The 7,041-nt window shown below is 38.2% G+C and overlaps 1 pseudogene; it reads right to left on the reverse strand.

Moving 5' to 3' along the window:
• Positions 1 to 1,920: 1,920 nt before the first annotated feature.
• LOC133779595 (uncharacterized) lies at positions 1,921 to 6,417 on the reverse strand (annotated as a pseudogene).
• Between the last annotated feature and the right edge of the window lie 624 nt (positions 6,418 to 7,041).

The raw sequence follows: 7,041 nt of genomic DNA on the forward strand, positions 1-7,041 counted from the left end.
ATGGTATCAATGTAAGCAATGCACAACTAAATTAACAAAATAAGTACAAATTTCAGATGGCATAAAGTGAAGAATAAAATAAATATCAATAAACAAAGGATAGTTGAAAAAGAAAGAAAAAAAAGCATAACGATAGAGGTCATTACACAATTATACAATTTTTTTATTTTACTTTTCAAGTCAGCATACAAATTGATACAGAGAAGAATACAAAATCTTCTCATAAGAAACGTGCTGGTGGAAAGAGCCATATATAAGTTTATACCCAAAAGTATAAAAAAAAATGCAATATGGATTAGCTTACCATTTCAATCTCTTTGCCAAGATGTTAACACCCATGGCCATTATAGCAGCACTATTAGGATTAGGAGATAATTTCCTGACCAAAGTGCAGATGATCTCAACAACCCTGGGCAAATGATAAGAGACAAGAGCATTAACGTGGCAAGAAACAAACATAACACAGTACACAGGAAAAGAACAGTATTTACCACACTCGACTCTCCAATTGCCCACTCACAGCAGTTTCTTAAGCATGAAATGAGCTGCCAATGCCCATTAAAGCAAAACACACAGCCTAGCAGGTATTGCTGCAGAAGGCAGTAAGAATAGCCAATTAAAAATACAGAGCTTCCCTAGAGTATTTTAGTGGCAAACTTAAATGTAGTCAAAGCTCAAAGGCCTCCAAACATAAGGAATATCACCACAAATAGAATATAGATTAATATGAGGAAAGCATCAAAGGATTTAAACAAAAATTGGGTCACGGCTTGATTATCACAATTTCCAAGTCCGAGAGCTAAAACTAAGAAACAAGCAAAACAAAAGCCCAAAGCTGGAGGTCAGCCAAAGCCACATTCAAGATGCTAAGATATATTAGAGCTTTGTTTTGTTTGAGGAAAAGCAAGCACTTTCAACTTACAAGCATCTTAAATCTAGGCTTCCTTGGCAATATTTTTATCATATCAAGTATATTTCAGCCACTAGTTAAACCTCTGTTTCGAAAACAAAAATATTGAGCATAACAATACATTTTGGATATTTTGATTAACAAACAATCACTTTTTCACAGAATAGTTGCAGCTGTGAAATTTGAATTTTTTTTGCATGAACTCAACATAGAAAACTTATACAAAAAAAAGTCAAAGATCTAATGTAACCTTTACTCATAAACAAAAATTAGTCACAAGAAAATCAAATACATAACCAAAACAACCTCAGCACATTGAAAGTTTAAATCCAAAAATAGGATAAAAAAACTGAAACTAAAATAATCTCAAACACATAAAACATAATCACAAACAAGATCAAATGTCAAATCCAAAATTATACTCAGGAAGCTATATAGTCAGATTTTTGAAAACAACAAATATACCAAGATATTTATATTAAAAGGGCATGGCCTAACCAAGTCAAGTAATAATAATATCAAGGGGCTATTTTGAGAATGTAATACTTGCAGCCAAGGGGCTATTTACATGAAGTGTAAGGTATCTACTTCTCTCTGTTCAGCATGTGAGATGGCTAAAGCAAGCAGGAAGAGATCATTATGCTAAATAAAATTTATTTTGTTTTGAAATAATGGATGCGAATAAGGACTTGTAATGGATAGGAGGAACACCTTATTTGATATATGATTGAGAAGTGCCCTAATAAGAAGCATACAACTTTCAGCAACACAGAAGCATACAACTTAGACAATACACTACTTGCTTTACATACATTAACATTCAAAAAGCAAGAGAAAGCATAAAAGCAGATGAAGCCTATTTAAGCTAACCTACTACAAAGCACATGCTTAGGTCCAAACAAATGCAGAACAACATTAGAAAACCCTTATAAGCAGAGGAAACTAATCACATCTTAGTACCAGAAACAATATAAGAAAGAAAAAAATAGAAAATAATTTAAACAAAATATCTAGACAAACTCTGGAAAATACAAATAGAAAACTAAAAGACATCATCAAAATATCTGTATCTTCAAAGACAATCATTTCCAGGTACTAAAAATTAAATCCATTATAGCCTTTGATTAGAACAAGCTATATAATTATCAAAAAAAAAAAAGTATGAGATCTCTACCAACCTCTACAGTAAAGAGTCAATATTGGTATTAGAACATATACAACACATTCCTTTTCTAACATGATCCCACTTGGTGTCATCCTCGGCCAAACCACCCTCACCCTCACCCTCACCCTCACCCTCACCCTCACACAACTCTGCTGGAGCAGTTGCGAACGATTGATATGATTATGGTCCTTTCAAATTATATGTTAATATTAATGGAAAAAAATCTTATTTCCAAATTAATTATAAGCAAAACTTGATCTAAATTTGTTGGTGTACCTTGTGAACAAGCTGGCCTATTCAGGGCAGCAGAGACTTCTTGCCTTATTGAGTGCTGCAACTCAAGTTGCATGTCCATGCAAGTTTCCATCATTCTTTGCAAGTTATTCATCCTCTGTTGTAGTCTAGCCATGTCAATCCTCATGTCATTGATGATTTCCCACTCCTATATAGGAAAAAAAGATTAGCAACATAAACATCATATGTAAAAGAACCAAAATCCAAGAAGTGTTGAAGAGACATACACATACAATTCCAAATCGTTGATGCATGTCATGCTGTGTCCACGTATCACGGTGTGGCCTCTGGTCCCACATTGGGGGAGGAGGAGGAATTGGGTGTGAGGGTGGAGCAACAGGAGGTGGTCTAACAACAGCATCCTCCTGAACCTCACTCTGATTTGGAATTGCTTGATCGAGATCTTGTTCGACAGACGCAGGTGATGGTGATGAACCATCCAGCTCCCAGTCTACAGCGGCATGGCTTTACCTTTCCACTGTGAAGTAGATTAGATACTCTTCTCCTAAAAATGAAGAAAAAGAATCCACAAAAATAAATAAATAAATCACACATCTACAAAGATTAATGAAGAAGACCTGGCCAAATTTTTTCCATACCTACTTAGAAGTTCCCTGAGTTCCATGCTATAAACATTATCATCATCGGGGAAATAATACGTATCAACCTGCCTGGATGGAACAGCTTCATTATTAGAAGGCCCTTCAAACCAACTTTGCACAGCTTCTTGGAAATCACCTTCCTCATGCCACTCCTCTTCAGGAACCTCTTCCAAGTGACTATTTTCTAAATCTTCATTTCCCTGGGACATCCAAATTTGGCAGCTTGTTGCTGATTTCCAGCCATATTTTCACCTGGACTGTCTGTCCATTCAGTATATTCAGCAATGTCTTGAACCTAGCCTCCCTCCTCAATTGCTGAAGATTGATCCTGCCACTGCTGTACCTCAGAAGTAGACTCTTGCCCGATCGTATGAGGAGAAACTATGTTACCTTCTAAATTATCTACAGGACCGGATAGAAGAGGGTAGTCAATTGACTCCCTTCTTGGCTCGGATTCATCATTGGCTGCATAACTGGCTTCCAGAATATTCCTACGTTCTTCAACACCAACATGCAATGTATGATGGGCCCATTCACCAGTAGTATTTTCCTGTGAGTCAACATCCGTGTTTAGTTCAGTGTCATCTTTACTGTCAGCAAATTCAGCATTGGTTGACCATTGCCACTGTCTTACCACATTATCTAGCACTTGTTCCTGCCATCCTTCTATAATATGAGCATTTGATTCCCGTGAGTCTATATATTCAATAGCATTGCCTCCAAACTCACTCCGACCATCCAATATTCCATGGATGTCATGTTCTTGATCTTCACTCGCTTCATAATTAAGTTCTGATTGTTCGCAAATATCATCTCTGATTTCATATAAGATATTTTCTTGAGGTTCTCCATTTCGATTTGAAATATTATCCTCGTTAGATGTATCAGAAAGACTGCTGCTTGCTTGAGCACAAACAGAATTATCTAGTCTGGAGAACCCTTCCCTAATTGAAAGAAAAGGATCCAAAATGTTTGAGCAAAAACCATTCATATCTTATACTATATATTTATTCAAGAAAAAAGAATAAAAATAAAGTTATTGAGCTCTGAATTAGAAAATACCTCAGACCGGAGACTGTATGCCTTTGCCTCAATAAGCCTAATTCACTTTCAGCCACAGAAGAGGGCCTCTCATTCTCAACCATACTTCCATTACGCAAGAACCAACCTCTTAGTAATGACTGAGAAAATAAAAGCAAAGAATTAAATCATTAGCAACACTGGAAAAGTTTTAACAACACCTCGAAGTAAATATTGAATTCAAGATTTAAGCACAGCTCAACCACACAATTATCATATCAGCAAAAAAATGATATATAACAGTAACACAATTTAAGGGTGTCAGTTTTATTGACTAATTGTAACTGAGATGAACTCAAGCATGTTTTTTAAGGGGGCCACAAACTATCAAAAAATAATTTCTCCTCATTATTAGATCTTCTTGCTGAATCCCACAATCTTTGGGAGACAAAAAGGTACAGCAAATTTTAAGTAGCCCCATAAGAAATGGAACCACAGAACACTGTGGACTTGCCAATTAAACCTACCCCACGCGGGTTATAACTTACAAAGGCCTTTTTTCTTTTTTGAGGGGAAATTACTTCATCAATCTAGGCATCTAGCATTTTTATTTTTTTTTACATCTGGTACTTCCTAAAAAATTTCTAATCTGTAGTTTTACAGGCATGAGTTAACTTGTTAATTTGGTATTACCCAGAATCCACAGCTAAATTTCTCTCTCCCAATTTTTTGGGGCTCAACAACTTCAAATCTTTGAATGATCACACCCTAATGTCTATCAATGCAAAAATATAAACACTTTCACCAAAATATTATACATATATATAATATTAGACAACAGTTACAATATTAGATATAATGATGATCTACTTGTTCTTATAGAAATGAACTTCTAGCAACAGACCTGAATGCGGTTGCGATGAGGAAAATTTGTTACAGCTCTGTGCTCCAACAACACTTGAAGCTCCATTTTCCTCTCCCTCTCAGCCTTCTTTAGCATATCAAGAAGAGCCTGCCTACCTTCATTGAGCCCTTCGGCTATGCTGAGCTCTGCCACAGTCGAACCCCACCGATGCACCTGCAAATTAGCAAAAAGAGAGTGAGGCCATATATAAACACAAATTAGAAAATAGAGAGTGGGGACTTTAACATGGACGACTTTAGTATGGAAAAATAGAACACTAAGGTTAATTGCAAAGACAACCTAAATGACTAAGGTCAAATTACTCAAATGCCAAAATTAAGCCAAAATAACTCACCTTCACCAAAATATGGCAGCCACGTCCTGCCCAGCCCCTGCGCCGCGAACCCAGACCTGAGACCCCCCCACCAGCCGTCGAGCCCAGCCGTCGAGCCACCAGTCATTGCTGTCGAGCCCAGCCCCGAGCCACCAGTCGTTTATGTCGAGCCTAGCCCTGAGCCCCCTGTCGCCGAACAGCCCGACTCCGACCCCCTTGCCGCCGTCGACCACCATTCCCCGAGCCCCTACCATCGTCGTTCGGGCCTAGCAAAAAAATGCGATAGAGAGAGGGAGAAAGGAAAGTATAAGGATCGGGTGGGAGAAAGGGTTTCTTTCTTCTTTATTTTATAATTTATTTTATTTTACATTTGAAAAAGGTAGAGAGAGACTATAGTATAGTCAGACCAAAATGCCTATTTCAATATAGCGGGAGTTCCTAAAGGTGCTGCCTTTTTTTCATTTGGTTTTGGACATCCTTACTATAATACTTTTTAAATAGTCTTATCTTCTTGTGTTGTGGAAAGAGGCATTTGGTGTAGTGATGTTTAATCAATTGTAGGAATCAACCACTACATTTTGGCACCCACCGTCGGGACCTAGCAATCAGAAAATTAACAAAGAATCAAGGAGTTTAATTGAGAGCCATGTTAGATGTGACTGAGACATTGATCTGGTCGCCCATCTCGCTGCTCTTATTGCCCAAATGAATGAGGATCATGAGAAAATGAAGAGGCACTGAGAATGTTGACTTGCTAGTACGAAGGGAGACCATGTCCTCTTAGGCTACCAAGGTTTAGCCATCATGCTTTCGGGGCCCAATCAACCCGATGCAACCGTTGGGTGACTTCACCCCTATCTCTAACAATGATGGACCAAATCAGACAGATCCATCATGCTCGGTAAGGAACTATCAAATGCCACCCACTATGCCTAACATATAGAATTCTATTGTCAATGCAGGTAACCGTGACTGAACATGGACATTCATCTGCTCCCAGACATCAATAGACTCTAGGAGTCAACTAGCCAGCCTCAGCAACTGGACAGCAGCAAGTTTCAAGAGCCAGTCAGCCAGCCACTAGACCCGGACAATAGCAGATCCAAGGAGCCAATCAACCAACCTCTGTTGCTGGACAACAACGAGTTCCATGTGCCAGTCAACCTGCCACTGGAGCCAACCATACATTCACTGGAGCTTGTCAGAGTATGCTTGAGCAGCAAACGATCAGATTGAATCATCAAGCCGTAAGTGAGCCAGCCTGCCATGCCACCATCAGTCACTTCTGATCCAAGATCCTGAGTTGGCTCGTAAATTGGTCAAGATGGAAGCACTTATCCAACGGATTCAAAGAATTCCAACTCCAATTAAAATGAGTGCAGCAAGCTACTATGCTCACTCCCCGTTTTTTGACGATATAACAATGGTCGAGATGCTTAGGAAGTTCAGCCTCCCTCATATGAAGATGTTTGACGAGACGTCTGACTATGATAACCATATCGCCCAATACAGAAAGAGGATATTTACTGTGGCGATCTCGATTGACATGAGAGAAGCATGCATGTGTAAGGGGTTTGGTTCCAGTCTGATTGGACCAGCACTCCTATAACATCCCAAAATTTATTAATAAGGCTTAGTTCCTTGATTATTGTGCCAAGAGGGCCTAATTGGATTTATATGTGAAATTAATTGAATATATGTGTGATTATGTGGCATGCATGATTTATATGGTGATATGAATATTTATGCATGTTTATGTCTATTAAATATGCATGCAGACTCGTTTTTGTTAATAAGGGCATATTTATAATT

Source organism: Humulus lupulus, chromosome 5 (assembly GCF_963169125.1).
Source record: "Humulus lupulus chromosome 5, drHumLupu1.1, whole genome shotgun sequence".
Lineage (NCBI taxonomy): Eukaryota > Viridiplantae > Streptophyta > Magnoliopsida > Rosales > Cannabaceae > Humulus > Humulus lupulus.